Source organism: Rhipicephalus microplus, unplaced genomic scaffold, assembly GCF_043290135.1.
Source record: "Rhipicephalus microplus isolate Deutch F79 unplaced genomic scaffold, USDA_Rmic scaffold_129, whole genome shotgun sequence".
Taxonomy (NCBI): Eukaryota; Metazoa; Arthropoda; class Arachnida; order Ixodida; family Ixodidae; genus Rhipicephalus; species Rhipicephalus microplus.
The window spans coordinates 393,810-410,433 of record NW_027464701.1 but is presented as its reverse complement, the minus strand read 5'-3'; positions in this window follow the sequence as shown (position 1 = coordinate 410,433).

The following is a 16,624-nucleotide window of genomic DNA, read 5'->3' as shown; positions in this document are numbered from 1 at the left end:
AAGGCGCTGGTCGTGCCGTATACGCGCAGGCACGCGCCACACTGCGTTGCTTTGACGCATGCGTGTTTCAGCGCGTCCGGCGTCCCGTCGTCACGAAAAGAGCCAGACGCAGTGTTGTCTGGGTAACGCATTGGCACTAATTGCAGCATGTCGCATTTAGCGCCAGTGGCATTCGGGCCACGCCGCTGGACGCTGGCCGTGCTGGTCACGCCTCGCGTCCGACTATAGAGTGCTCGCGTTTCGGTGTAGAGTGCGTTTTGGTATAGAGTATAGAGAGCTCGCGGGCTTGTGGCTAGCTCCGTATTTAACTCATTTGGTGTTACGTGACGTCAATGGATCACGAAATGTACGACTGATGCAAATGTGATAATCCTGACACACATGTCATGTGAGAACATGACAACATACCACGCTCATATCATGTTCGCGTGCGTTTCGCTAGCTCCACATAACGTTGTGCTGATTTTAAGGTGACATCAACTTTCATTATTCTTGCTTCGCATATCACTGGTTCCCACTGTGCGTGGGATCTGCCAATTTTTTTAACTCTCGAATGTCGCGATGGCGTGTTTCGTCGAAAATGAGATGCACGTTTCTTGCAAGTTAATCACTGCGCCATTGGCCTGCAAAAAGTCCATTCTGATAATTGCATCTATTGAACACTCCGACAGGACAATGAAGGTGGCAACGAAGGTGAAGCCGTGTATTCCGACTATAGAGGTACATATGGCTGCCGGAGCAATAAGGTGTCACCCCGGCAGTTCACACTTGCGGTCCTATTCAAGGGGTCAGCACTTTTTGCAGCGTTCTGGCAAGTCCCCTGCTCATGACGGAATAGTCGGCGCCTTTGTCTACTGAAGCATTGGTTTCATACCCGTCTATAAATACCAATAAATCAGAAGCGACGTTACCATTTCCGCACGTAGCGTCGTGTTCATCTTCAAATTTTGAAATCGGCACTGGAGGTTGTTTTAGGTGTGTTTAGAAAAAGTTTTTTCTATCACGGGACGCAACAGACTTAAGGAACGAGCGTCTGTACAATAAGCACAATAACAAACAAACGACAAAGCACGACATACATTACACATTTAAACAATGGTGTCTAAGTCCGTAGGGTGTTCATAGTACATGGTACTAATAACTACATACACTACATATATACACTAATCACAATATAGACAATGTACATGATGATATACGCACAGAATTAACAAGACTTGGTGAAAATGTTAGCAGAGATGTACAACAGGTATCAATATATTCATAAAAGTTACATAACTTCCAGCGTTAGAATGAAGTGCATATATACAAGAGCTCACACCCATATCAGACATACACAAACACATAGAAATAGTAAACACATACTGAACACATGCACTAACCCGGCATTGACAGGTGACCTGGCTATAGGAACCAGGCCAGGTGGAAGACTAATCGAACGCGTCTGTCAACTACGGACAGAAAGCGACACGACTGTTGACGCAGAAATTCTTCCTCACGAAGGAAGAACAATTCCTTCGACAGAAACGATAAGACTTCAGAGTAGAGGCGTTCCAGAATAGGAAAGAGAAAACGACGACGATGACCTGCCGCAACAGCGTCGCACCTATTACGCCACAAAGAAAAAGGTCCCGCAGCAATTAGAAGGCGTGCAAAGCGACTGCGTGAGCAGCGACCAGATGTTACAAAGCAATTAACACCTAGGCCGCGAAAACTAGTGTTAACTGACTTTCAAAACACCTTTGCAATGACACATTGCTGCAGAATATGCTGGTTAGACTCCTGTTACGGGTAGTTGGGACAAGTGGAAGATGGGACCATGCCCCACTTCTCCAGTCTGTCCCGTGTTGGGAGTACTCTCAATCCAAGACGCCACATAAGGTCACGGAGGTGATCAGGCAAAAACGATGCCGTTATCGTGCTCTACGTTACATGTCTCAATTGTGCTAGACGGGCTGGAGGAACCAAAGGAAGCAGAAGAGCCGGCGTTGTATCTACAATGCGGCTCTCGGAAATGTCCACAACGGGACAAACCTGCTGCGCGTGTGAATAAGATGCTACTGCCGTTGAGTAAGATGCAGGCACGATAAGTGTTTGCGGTGAAGAATCAAGCCGTGCATTTGGTAGTCAATAACGTAACTTGGTGCCGAAGAAATAGCAGGCAAAATCACGCGCGGTGCACTGATCACCATGCAACACCCAAGTAAGAATCGTAGGGCAAGCAGCCGGCAGCGAACAGAGACGGATGAGAATGCGAATGCACCACAGTTTCTCCGGTTGTTCAAGAGCTGTTCAGCAAACCAGCTCTGTTCCACCTGACCAGAAAAATGAGCCCATGAGGGCTTGCAACGGCCTTGTGATTCGTAATGGGGGCTGTAAGACATGAGATATGTACCATGCACGGCCGCAAAACACAGTCTGTGCTAAAAACGTTCTTTCGAGCATCGGTAAATCATACTCTTCTGCTTCCTGGACATGTCGTTTGACATCTTTGACTAGTGAATTCTACAAGGAGGCTGATATGCCATAGCAAGTAGAATCAAGCCCCAGAATGCAAATGGAGTGACTTTTTTGAAGACCAAAGAAGGAACTTAGGCAGGCGTTTGGAAAGTTAATGAATAAGTTTCGACATTTGGAAAATTTTAACGCAGCACCTGAAATCGTGCCATACACAGCAAAATGTCATAGGCTACGGGATAAACTGTCCTCATTCTTCAAATACAACGAGATGTCATCAGCAAATGCTGTCACCGTCACAGTGCCACTACCTGGAAGAAGACGGCCTCTAATGTGAGGATCAGCGATTAGCGACTGAAGGAATGGTTCGAGGCCGAGTACAAAAAGTGCAGGGGATAAAGGACACCCATCGTGAACACCACGGGTAACAGGAAATGACGCACTCTCTAAACCATCAAGAAACAACGTGGTGCATATATTTCGGTACGCGTTTCTGAGAAGCTCAACGAAGTTTTGCGAGAAACCAAATGCTGCCATTACGATAAATATAAAGCTATGTTCGAGGCGATCGAATGCCTTTTCTCGGTCAAGTGAAACCAACAGTCCCCGAGCTGATCTTGTTAACGTGTACGCAACTATATCAAGCGTAATAAGTAGAGGCTGTGGATTTCTCTTCCAGGAATAGAGCACGGCTGATGATGACCTATTAAGGAGGGCATCAGGCTTCTCAAAAGCCGAGTGATAATTAACTGCCGCGAAAGTTTTGTAATCAACGTTGAGGAGTGTGGTTGGTCTCCACACCTCTGGGCGAACCGAGGATGGGTTATGTTTAGGTATTAAAACAATTCGACTATGGCGAAAGCTTCAGGGAAATGAAAGTTCTCAAAACAACGTCAAATAACAGAAGTGAAAAGAGCACCAACGTCGTACCAAAACGGTAATTAAAACTCAACAGGCAATCCGTCCGGCGCGGGGACTTAGCCATACTTCAATGCAGACAGTGCCTCTCACTTCGTCTGCTGACGGAGTTGAGTAAAGTTGTTCAGCCACTTCAGATCAAATTTTAGGAAGCCTACTCAACATTGCGGCTGTCTTGGTGGTACCGCGATGTGATAACATTGTCGTACAAGCCATATTGGCAAAGTGATCTAGGAAAACTGATTGATCACGAGTCGGCGGCAACGCAGTGTGTAAGGATCTGGCAGCCGGAGTTCCTAGTCGACTCGACGGGTTGAGAAGCAAGCTTTCCGCAAAGCGTAGAACCTCCGGGTGAGCACATGGATTACGTCTGCAGCGCCAAGCAGCTGCCGTCAACGACGAAGCTACAAGTAGTCGTTGAAAACAATTCCTTAACTCTCGCTGCCATGCGCGCATCAAGGGAGTTAGCCGATCAAACGGAAGAGCAATACGCAGCTTTGTGGCAGTGTCCGCTAGTTCTTCGGACGTACGGCGTGTAAGAATCCGTCTTGTTACTGAGCAGTGTAAACACCACTGTGTCTTGAGGGCGTCCCACACCTCCAGACCGCATCACAAAAAAGAGGTGCGCAAGATTCTAGATAAACTGGAGCGTGAAGGCGCGTCGTGCAAAATGCAGATGTCAAGACGCCAAGGTCTCACTGATGATGAAAAGGGAAAGTGAGCCTCGAGCGTCACTGGTCGGTGGTCTGATATATAAACAGGGGACGATGGTAATGTTTCTACATTACAGTGCGATACCTAAGAAGCTAGCACGCTCGGCACATAGAAACAATCCAACCAACTAGACGACGTACTACGTCGCCAAGTCCAGGCGTACTGTGGTCCATGCACTAGTCTGTACGTATTTATTAAAGAGAAATGTTACACCAGGCGACGCAGCTCTCGCGCGTTTCAATCAGAGCGACCCCATCATGGACCTTGCACGTCAGCTCGCGTGTCCAATACACAATGAAATTTCCAGTGAGTATGACATGACGACCGTCTAAAAAATAAACGTCCAAGTCATGGAAAAATTGTTAGACATCGCTACTTGAGCTAGCCCATAAATACACAAAACACGCAGCTTGAAGGATGATAGGACGCAGTCAAAGTCAATACCCGTCCAATCCCGTCATAGAAAACATGATTGCATAGAAGAGCGTGGTTGAAAATAATAATTCCAACTCCACAGAAGCGAGATGTTGCGATAGAAAAATAACAGTCTAAGTTAAATGCGCGTTTGAATGCACGAACGTGGCCAATGGTGAAAAAGTTTGTTTCTTGTAAACACAGAATATCACACTGTTCTGCGCGGGCTATGCTTATAACCTCGGCTTGATTTACTGGGTTACGGAACCCTTGAACATTTGAAGATTTGATTTTCAGGGTGTCAGCCATATTGAAATGAAGGTGGGTGACTGACCTGGTCATGTTATTCGATTCGGTACCCCGAGATATGTCCGGGGGAACTGGACTACGTACACTACACTTCACAATTACACACTCTAGAAGAGGGTCTAAGTTTCTTCGGTTGCTGGGACTTGGAGCGGTTATCTTGGGTGCCGTCCGAGCTGGTGCCAGACTTGTGAGCACGCTTGACCTCTCGCGGGGCTTGCATTTTCACGTCACATTCGTCTAGGCTAGAAGAGAGTCCGCTGCTACTGTGGACTTCGAGGCTGAAGCTGCTGTCTGATGAATCAGATAGTGGTAGGGCTGCAGTGTTAACGTTGTCGCCGGCTCCAACGACCGTGATCACGGTCGCTTGTCGAGACGCGTTGGTAAAGAACTCCCATGGCGTCTTGGTACTTGTTCAAGGAAGTCGCGAGCCTGGCTTTCGGATTGAGCCAATGGGCTTTGCTCATTCGGTTTCAATTGTGTTCCTGGCGAGACACCAGCACCCGTAGATCTCGCAACGTTGGCGTCTACTGAGCACTCAGCTGCTAGGTTTAACGAATAGTCCGGTGCCTTGGTGCCTACCAGCGATTCTTTCTCGGCTTGCGCCGACGTCGAACATGGCATGGCATCTTTGCCTGGGACAGACGCCAGGTCAATTGTGGTGGCTGTTCCTATCGCTGAGGTTGGCAAACGTGGCGCGCTAGGGTTGGCCAAGCTGCACACTTCTTCATCGTTTAATGTAGCTCTCAGAATCAGATTGTTGCGTTCTTTTATTACAGCTCTTGGTTCTCGTTCCTCTGTTGCCGTTGGTGACATGGACGGTAGCGCAGAAAAGGTCCCCGCAGTAGCATCAGAATATGAATGACGCACAGGGCAGACGGTGGTAGAATGTTTATCTCTACAACGTCGGCAGAGTGGTCGCAACCTTCGCTTTCGTGTCCGTGCACACGACAGTGACCACAGAATGGTGCTGTGCACTGTGCTCGATAATGACCACTAGAGCCCCACCGACGACTAACACGTTGCAGATCACGGTAGTAGAAAGTGACTCGATGACCAGAAACGCGAAGATAGTGCGGGACGCAATTTGTGGGACTCATTTCCATCTGCACAAAGCGTGTGCCTGTGAGAACTCCGCGTCTTGCGCTCATGAAGCCAGCGGTCAAGTCAATACCTTGCCGTATGGGGAGAAAGCCTGGACGAGTACCTCGTTGGAGACGAGGGCTAGTAAAAACAGGCACGCGACGTTAGTTACCTGTGGGCTGACGGGAACGACAGGAATACGCTCGCCATCGATATTCAGGTAGCCAGCGTCGACGATGAGAGTCATGGAAGCCATGCTCTTGACAGCTACTTGGAAGTTCATGCCTCCCATGTGCTGAACGCAGTGCACCTCTGAGAGGCCAACTAGTAAGGCCGTCGTGTGGACGACGGTCTCCGGACTAGTCCCCGCAGGGACGACAACGTTGAAGGCCTGCGCCTTCGAAGGCGTCCACGACGTCGATGGTGCCATGGCCAGATGAGGAGGACGTTCCTGACGTGCAACACGTAGGGACGTCAACAGGATCACTTTCTCTTCGTTTTCTCTAATGTCTCACGAGGTGAAGACTGTATTAGAAAGAGCACAGCTCACAAACCGCAGCGTATTTGAGAGGCGAAGCTTTTTATAGCGGCACCTGTTCGTCTCTCATAGTCGTAGTAGTAGTGTGTAACCAGTCTTACATTTCGACCTACAAGGTGGTGCCAGTGGGAGATTTCTTCTGTGCGTTGTTGAACAATAAAAATTTCGCAGCGTGCGTGTTAACTAAAAGCCGAATTCTCCTGTGTCTCATTCCGCCTTAACAGCCATCGGCATGTACATTGAGCATTATCTGACAAGAAAGGGTTGCTACGTTATACTCGCTCGGCGTAACCTTTTTGGTTTTAGAAAGATTTAGCGATCGTTGGGCTGCAATGCCATGAATACAGTGAACTAGTATATACCATGAACTCGAGGTAGTTGAAGGTGGGAAGTAGACACGATGCGCAAGCCGCAAGTAAGTGTGCGTGTGCCACCTCTCATTTAGTCCTTGGAATGTCCGCTGGATAGCGGTGCTTCTATATGGGGAATATATGACGAAAAGATGCGAGATGTTGATACTTGGAGTGTTGAATAGGTGGACGAACGGACAGACAGAGAGATGCATGGACGGACGCACGGATGGCTGCATGGACCGATGGACTAGTGGACGGACACAGGAGCTGATGCATGGACGAACGCAGGGACGGACGCACAGATGGACGTGCGGACGCACGACCAGACGCACGCACGGACGGGAGGGTGGACGCACGGGTGGCCACACAGACGCACGCATGAACGGAGGGAAGCAAGAACGAATGGACGGACAGATGCTTCACCGCACTCTCCATCATTCACTCCATGCATATGCTGCCATTTTTTGCGTCGGCAGCGGCCCTACCTCCTATAGGTTGCCGATTCTAGTTTTCCCATAGCGGGATTTGGGGAGTTGTCTTAGAGAGTTTGAAGGTGGGCGTGGACTTGGAGAGCAATGCCTCAGTGGCGCTGTCGACCGAGACTGATGCTGCTGTGAGGAGTGATCACCGTGACGCTTTCACAAGTACTCCTTCATTTCAAATGGTCGTTCCCCATTTTTTGGACAAGCAGCGTGTACGGGAAAATACCGAAGTCCAGCTTGGCAATATTCATACGTCCGGTTAAGAGGGCCAGCTTCGCCATAGTGATAACAAAGCGGAATTCGATCAGGAGTGCGCCATATATCAGCTTTTCAGATCTTCGTCCCGGCTGGGGATAGCGTGAATCGAGGTTTAGGCAGATGCGTGATTGCTGCGGCGAATTAAGGTCCAGGGGCGACGAAAGGAGGTACAGGGGCGCTTCTCAGTACCTCGGCGTACGAGACGGTGGGCTGCATCGGAACCGACGCTTGAACCGGCTGTTCTTGTGGCTGCTGCTCACGGACATCCTGTGTCCCTTCCTGCTGAACAACTTCCGCTAATGGCGAGACCGTTGAGGGATTGCCGTTTAGCTTCTGGAGCGTTTCTCGAATCACAAATCGTATGAGTTCTCGTAATACGTCGATGCCGTTCCCGAAGACTGCTGACACTGCGTTTACAGATGCGACGTTCACGTCTCGATTGTAGTGCCTCACTCGCTGTTGCAGAGTCTTTGCAACCACTATGCCTCGATGGGAAATTCGGTGATGTTCCGCAGGCGGGGGGGGGGGGTAGCATCGAAGCAAACCAGCCAATATCTCATGCTTCACCCCACGCATCAGGTGCCGAAGTTTTTTGTCCTCGCTCATATTTTGATCAGACTGGCGAAATAACCGGCACATGTCTTACACATACATTGCGACGCTTCCATTGTTGTGCTAGTTTCTTGCTTGCACGGCAGCTTCAGCGCTTTCTTTGCGGTCTGTACTCGGGTATGTCGCCAGTGGCTCCCGTCAGAAGTCATCCCGCGACCGAATGGCACCTTCATGGTTTTTTAACCACGTTCATGCGCTGTCCTGCAATGCGAAAGAAACACCGCGGAGCTTCTGTTCTTCGGTTCATCCGTTGCAGCGGGCGACGCGCTCAATACCCCCCAGCCAATTCTCGGCGTCTTCATGAGGATCCCAATGAAAAGGGCCGGGAGTCTGTGGCTCATGAACAACGACGTCTGTGCCAGCGACTGGAGATGAAATGACGTGTGTGGCAGCGGTTAGAGACGACATTTCGGTACTCTCTTCGGAGACAGCTGGAGACACTCTAGGCTCTGGTGGCAGGGGAAGCTCTGGTGGCTCACCACGTAGACGATAGCTGGAGTGGTGATGAACTGACGTGAGCTCGGTTGGTTCAACCGGTCGTGGTTCCGGGCTGCTTCTTCGAAGTCCAACTGGGTTTGGTATCAATACCCGGCTCCTCCACTAGAATTCTTACGCTCAATCCAGATGGTGTAAGAATAACTGTTTATTGGGGCTAAGTTTTGCCGAAAAGTAAAAGGAAAATGTGGTAGCGTTTCGAACAGGCGATCAGCAAAGGAACCGAATCTTGTTTTGTCTTGTCTTGTCGTCTAGGAGATCTTGGCTCATACCCACAAGGGGAATTGGCCACACTGTACCTTATAATAGATATTTTTTTGTACAACGCTTGATAAAAAAGAAAGAAATTAGATAAGAGCAATATTAATGTTCCTTTGGAAAAACGTGAAAAAGTACAGAAGATTCGATAAACCAAAATATATAAAACAAATTAAGAACAATGAGGAAGGGGGGCAAAGAATTGGATATATCTGGCAGTACCACTAGCAGCGTATTTTTCCGGTTGCCTGAACGAATTTATGTAGCACTGACAGAATAGCACTGCGGCCCTCACCCAACTGACCGGCTCCAAACGATAATAGGGTGGATGCATTACCTGCAATCCGAGCATATCTATCGGTCTCTCAAAAATTAGTCGGCGCAGTGAGGCGAAGCGGTGGCATGTGAGAAAAAAGTGATCTATTGTTTCTGGTTCACTGCAAACTGCACATAGGTTAGTTAATGAAAATCCCGATTTGTGGAGATAAAAATGTAACCGAGAAACTCTATAGCGGAAGCTTGTGCGGGTCACCTCACATTGACGGGAAAGCCATTTTTAGTGTTCCATTTGAAATGCAAGTGTCGAAATTTTTTAGATTGTAGGAGCGATGTTTTGTCAATTTTTAAAATTAACAGGTGTTTGAATCGTTCGGCAGTAATAAAAGAAAACTGTGGAGCTACTAGCACCACCGCGAAATTTAAAGATGCCGAAGCGAGTGAATCAGCAAGTTCTTTTAGTACAATTTCAGCATGCCCGGGGACCCAAATAAACCAAACATCTGATAGGCTATGCGGTACGAGAGACCAAAATATCCTGAGAAGAGGAGACTGCTTTGCGGACCTTAGATGTGTACATATGTCACAAACGAGCGCTCCGAAAAAGTGCGCGCTGCCGAATTCTAGGGACCGTAACAATACTAAGCGCAGAGAGGTGCATCAAGGTCAACAATAAAGAAGAAAATAAACATCTAAAGGCTCCCTGGGCGCGCCATCCCTCCCCTCTCGGAAGCGTAGTCTCGCCCACCATCCTCCTTACATCGGCGGCCGAGCAAGCACTGGAAGGTTCTCGAGGGAAAGGGGTGTGGTGATGCAGAGTTGCGTCACGAGTCGCGGACGGCCCTCGAAACGTCTCGCGCTTTCCCCAACTCTGACTGTGCATATCGCACCGATGAAACTATGAGGATTTTCTGGAATCTAGCGCGAAAGGTATTTAACCGAGCAGCAGAGATGGGAGAGCAGGAATGTTGCGCTAGTGTGCGTAGGCTCTTTCTGCCGTGTGGGCGAAGCCTTTTGTCCTCAGTGACAAAGGAGGTAATGAAGAGCATTTCTATCTGAGGGGTGAAGACTCGTGCTACAAGCAGAAGAGTGTGAGACTGCCGCCAGAGAGCGAAGACGCATCCTGCAATCGCAACGCGTGGGAAGCCGACGTGTTAACAGCGAAGAAGTTTGGTGCTTGGAGAGCGGCCAATTGAAGAAGCGAGGTTTCCTGGAAGAGAATATCGGGGACAGCGGAACGACAACAGCGCGGGACTTTGAGTGAGTGATTCTCGGAAGAGTATCGATCCGACTTTTGTTCCGAAAACTTTGGCATGAATAAGTTTTCAAACTCTTTAGTCTTTAAGTGACTTGGTTGTCCTATGCATGTGATTGCATTGTTGTGCGTATTGTTGTTTGTCTCCGTTGTTTCGAGTGCGGCTGATTGTACTGTGTAGTACGTTGTTTGATTGGTGCCATATCGTAATCAACTATTACCGAGTGTGCATATTTGTGTATCGTTTTGATCTGCCCTAATTGAGAATATAATTTGGTTGTGTCTATCAACTCTCGGCTCTGACTTGTTCGTTGGGCTACAGCCGGCGTCCGCTGGCGCGCCAAATAGGACTACTTCTAAATTGTCCACACTCTCGTGGTGCAGTTCGGGGGGCTGATACTTCGGCCCTTGGAACTAGCCCGGTGATCGCCTCCCTAATTAACGAGACTTGTGACAACATACAGACAAAGCAACTGAAATAACAATAGCTTTTGATTGCTTATCATTTAGTTTTCGAAGAGCCAATGTAATAGCCAGGAAAATCTTTGAGATAAATTAGTGTGAAGACAGGCAATGGGAGCGCAAAGGACCAATTAAACTGATGAGAAAAAATGCCTACTTCAGCCTTCTGAAGATTTTGCGTTGCATCCGTCGAAATTACTACGTAATTGGGAGAATGATTAGGATTGTCTTGAAGGAAACCCTCCAGAACAAGCTTTGGAAGCAACTTGGCATTTTTTGGAAAAATGTCATCAAAAATTAAGTCAACTGCCACCGATTATAGGGTTTGGGGAGTTAAATGCTGGAGGGAAATGTGAAGATTTGATAACAGAGACTCGATAAAAATGAGTTGGGTCTTTGATAACGACCTCACGGACACTTAAAGAAAGAAACTAGATATTTGATGAAAACTGTCTGTGAACTGAAGAGGGGTGCATCGTAGAGTTTTAAAAATGTTTGCACAGTAAGCTCTCGAAATACAGCATCAAGTGAAATGATTCGAGCTTCCAAATAAAGCACGCTATTCGCGACAAACCTAGGTAGCCCGAGACATAGCCGCAGAGCTTTCCTTTCTAGCAATAAAGAGGTTCTAATTTGTACTCGGCAATTCCGCAAAACGGAACGCAACCAAACTCCAGAATTGGGCGTACGTAAAGTTTGTATATCAGAAGTAACGTATCCCTGCGCCTCCCTGAATTCTTATTGCAAAACCAGCGTAGCAGTCCTAGGGCGATTTCTGCTTTCCGGTGTTTGATTCTATTTCTTTCTGCCAATTTATATTGTCCTCGTAAACAATGCCAAGATATTTTAGCGCTGTTACTTGTGAAATCGGATCATGCCGATAATGCAGTGAAAGAAATACGGGAACGGATGGAGGGATTACAAGCCGAGCACATTTGCTAACATTAGGTGGAAAAGATAGCCTGCCAAGCCATATACATCAGGCTCACTCAAATGTGCCTGTAACATTTGATACAAACTATTTATATCTCGGGATGACGAGAAAAAATCAATATCATCAGCGCAGATGTATAGAGGAGCATTTTTATGAACATGAATAGATGATAATAGGATAATAAATAAAAGAGGTGACAGTACTGATCCTTGCGGAACACCTCTTGTTTGCTTATAATAGGCACAAGTAATTCCCTCGTGGCAACAAAAGAATGGTCTCTCAAAGAGAAACTCCTGAACCCAAGATATAATGTACTTGGGCACCTCACAGTCCACTAATTTTGAAATGAACGTACTGTGTTCCACACTATCGTAGGCTTTTGCAACATCTAACGTGACTAATGCAGGAAGCTAACCAGATACTTTTGCAAGGCGAATGCGTCGTTCCGAATCAATATGAGCCGACAATATAGAGCACCCCTGTCTAAATCCTACTTGCCTTGAGAAAGGATGTCCTGACGATCGATTAATTCACTGAGTCTTCTATGAAGAATTTGTTCAATTATTTTAACTAGGTTTGAAGTAAGCGAATTTAGCCGAAGGTTATCTAGGACATATTCGAGGCTTTGATTTTTTCGCAGCAACAAAACTTTAGCAATTTTCCATGCGCTTGAAATCCATGAGTGCTGTAAGGAGCAGTTAACAATATTCAAACGCTCAGCGGGTTGGGAAATAAATATAAATTTAATCATATAGTTTGTAATCTGATCTGGACTGGGAGCCGCTTGGTTTACAGTTAGTATGACATCTGCCAGTTCCGCCATAGTGACTTCCCGAAAGTCCGAGTTTAAGCTTTTGAATGTCATTGATCTCAAGCATGACGAAGCAAAACGCGCTTCAAGTCCTTTCGCAATGCCCTCTAACAAATTGATTGTCTCTTCAGGAGACAGCAATACTGAATGCAATTATGCTGGTACCTGCGTCAAGTTTCGTTCCGTAGAAACCTGTACAGGGCAGATCTTTTATCAGGTTTTGATAAACGCGAATGTAAGTCAGATTTGTGTTTAGCTTTAGCTATAGCAACTGTGCGCTTAAACAGCGCTGCGTATAATTTATAGTCAACCCAATTTTTCGGAGTATGGTTGTGGCGTAAACGTTTCCAAGCAGCTTTACGTCGCCTATACGCAAGCGTACAATCTTCATTCCACCAAGCTGAATTGGACGGTGTGTTGCCGTACTTAACGAAAAACTCTGCCGGCTGAACATCGAATCTCCGAGAAGCCCTCGAGCGGTGAGAGAGAGATAGACTTTATTAATTTCCGGCAGATTGCTGGGATGGACTCCCACCTAGGGGCCAACGGAGAGACCGTGTCTCCCGGCAGCTTCCTTGGCCTGCTGGATCGCCCAAAGTTGTTTGTCCAGGCCCGAACTGAGCAGCGCAGTCCGCCAACGCGCCCGAAGGTCTTCATTGGAGGCCGCGATCCCAGAATTTCTGACTAATGCTGGACATTCCCATAGTATATGGTCGAGAGTGGCTCTGGTGGTACAGTACTGGCATAGATTAGAACTATAGACGTCAGGATATATGTGGTGCATGATGACAGGGTTCGTGTATGTGCGTGTTTGTAGCTGTCGCCACTGAACGGACTGGGCCCGATTTAGCTTGGAGTGAGGCGGAGGGTACTCCCGCCTTTGCAGTCGATAGTGCTGAATTATGTCATTAAATTTAGTGAGCCGATCGTTCCATTCCCACACCGGCACAGAAAGGTCCGTTTGGATGGCCGCTTCGTCTGACGTGACTCGGAACGTAAGACCTCGAGCCACGTTGTGCGCCACTTCATTCGGATTGGCCTCCGCGTTACCTAGTGGTGTGTGGGCAGGGAACCACAAGATGTGTACGTATTTGTCCGCCTCGTGAATTTTGCCTGTATTAAGAATCCGCAATGCCTCGGGGGAGATTCTGCCGCTGGCGTAGTTTCGAACGGCTGTCTGCGAGTCGCTGATTACGCATGAGGCGTTAGTGTGGGCTATGGCCATCGCGATAGCCACTTCCTCTGCCGTTTCTACGTTCCGTGTTATGATTGACGCGCTGCTTTTGCCTTGTTGTGTGTGGTCTACGACAGCAGCCACGAAGTGGTGACGTTCCTGGTAGCGTGCTGCGTCGACAAAGACTGCCTCATGGTTGCGCCCAAACATCTTTGACATGGTCCTGGCTCTACTGACACGTCTGCCCTTGTTGTGTTCAGGGTGCATGTTTCTTGGTATGGGTGGTACTGTTAGCTTAGCACGGATAGTGCGTGGTATGTCGTGTTTGTCTCCGTGTTGAGTGTGGTAAGTAATACCAAGATTACATAGAATCTGGCGGCCTGGCTTAGTCTTGGCTAAACGCTCGAATTGGGAGATTTGTTGCGCCTCAATAAGTTCCTCAAGGGTATTGTGTAAACCAAGTTGAAGGAGTAGTTCGGTGCTGGTGTTTTGAGGCAAACCTAGCGCTTGTTTGTAAATTTTCCTAATTAGGCTGTTGAGTTTTGACTTTTCCGCGGTGAACCATCGGTGGTGCGCCGCCGTATAGGTGATGTGAGTTAGAACAAACGCTTGGATCAAACGGATGATGCTGGCCTCTTTCATGCCGTTGTGTTTATTGGTAATGCGCCTAATGAGGCGCATCGTGTTAGACACTCTGGCCTCAATGTTGCGTACTGTCTCTCCGTTGGTACCCTTACTTTCTATGATCAAACCTAGAACTCTGATTTTGTCCACGGTTGGTATGGCGTGACCATCGCTTGTAGTGAGTTTTATATCAGCGTGTGCCTGCGCTTGGGGATGTTGTTTGGGTGGCCGACCTCTAAGTGTAGGGCGATATAGCAGTAGCTGAGATTTCTCCGCCGAGCAGGATAGTCCAGTTCCTTGTAAATACCGTTCGACTGTGTCAATTCCCTCCTGTAATCTCTGTTCAATGGAACCATCACTGCCGTCGCACACCCAGAGGGTGATGTCGTCGGCATAAATGGTGTGATGAAGTCCTTGGATGGTTTGAAGTTTTGAAGGAAGACCAATGAGGGTGAGGTTAAACAACATGAGAGATATCACGGAACCCTGCGGGGTGCCCGCATTTCCTATGGTTATTTCGGACAACCTGAGTGCTCCCACAGTGATCGTGGCTGTTCTGCCCGTAAGAAATGCCCTAATATAGTTGTACGTGCGAAGCCCCAAGTTTAGGGTATTGACCTGATTTAGAATGGCGCTATGCGTGACAGAGTCAAAAGCCTTCTTCAGATCAAGACCAAGTATGGCCTTAGTGGAGCGTCCCGTACTGTCTATGATGTGATGCTTAAGCTGCAACATGGCATCCTGCGTTGAAAGATGCCTGCGGAAGCCAATCATGGTGTGTGGGAAAAAATCATTGTCTTCGAGGTAATTTGTCAGTCTAGCCAGGAAAGCGTGTTCCATCAATTTGCCTATGCAAGATGTTAAGGAGATGGGCCTAAGATTGTCAGTATTCAGTGGTTTGCCTGGTTTCAGAATCAGAATCACCTTGGCCGTTTTCCAATGCGAGGGCAAGATTCCGGTGTTCCAGCAGTTATTAATATAGTCTGTGATATGCGTGATCGACTCATCGTCCAAATTGCGTATCATCTTATTCGTGATGTTATCCGGACCTGGTGCAGATTTGGTGTTAAGTTTTTGTAGGGCGGCACGGATATCCGCTTCGGTGAATTCTTCGTCTAGAGTAGTGTTGATCTGGCCCGTATAATCTGGATGCTGCTGAGTAGGAGCCTGAGAGATATATTTGAGCTCTACCTCCCTAAGAAACTCCTCGTCGGTGCCCTTGTAAGCATGTATTAGTTTGTTGATGGTTTGTCGTTGGGCGGTTTTGCTGTCTTCTGGGTCGAGCAGGAACCGTAGAAAATGCCAAGTTTTACTAAGACTTAGTTGCCTGTCCATCGTATCGCAGGTTTCATCCCAGTGTTGCCGGCTTAGCTGTGTTGCATACATCTCTATCTCTGTGTTGAGGAGTGCTATGCATTTCCTGAGGTTTCTGTTGTGTTTCTGTGTCTTCCACCTCTTTTGGAGCAATTGCTTTGCCTCCCACATGTGGAGGAGCCGGCTATCGATCTTTTCGAGGTGTGCCTCGGGAGGTACGATTCGGGTGGCATTATTAATATCCTGTTTAAGCGTGTGTATCCAGTCCTCTATGTCGCTGATGGGTTGGACCTGGTTCTCACGTGATTTGCGGAACTGGGTCCAGTCTACCAACTTTAGCTCTTTTCCCGTGGGTTTACGCGGGCCACCTTGAACATGTACCTCGATGATGTAGTGGTCGCTACCCAGGTCCTCTAGGGTATTTTTCCAGGTGGCTGCTGATGTGTTTCTCGTGAACGTCAGATCAGGCGTTGTGTCTTTACTGGAGCTAGTGCCCGCACGTGTGGGTGTGCTAGGGTTGGTGATGAGAGTTAATCCCTCTTGCTGTGAGTCAAACCAGAGGGCCCTACCTTTAGGAAACACATAAGAGTATCCCCAGGCAGTGTGTGGTGCATTGAAGTCCCCCGCTATTAAGATGGGATTTTGGCCAGCGATGTTGAGGGCGCGTTTAAAGAGTGTGAGAAATCTGTGCTTTTTTCGTTTAGGGTTGCTGTATATGTTTAGTATAAAAAGACTTTCCTGTGTCTTGCGTTGCGGAACGAGTTCAATAAATATATTGTCTATATTGGTAATTTCCATGTCGTGTTGCGTGAACGTAAGGTTTCGTCTAACTAGGGTGGTAAGGACAGTCGTCTCCCCGTTAACATGTCCGATCGAGCGGTAGCCT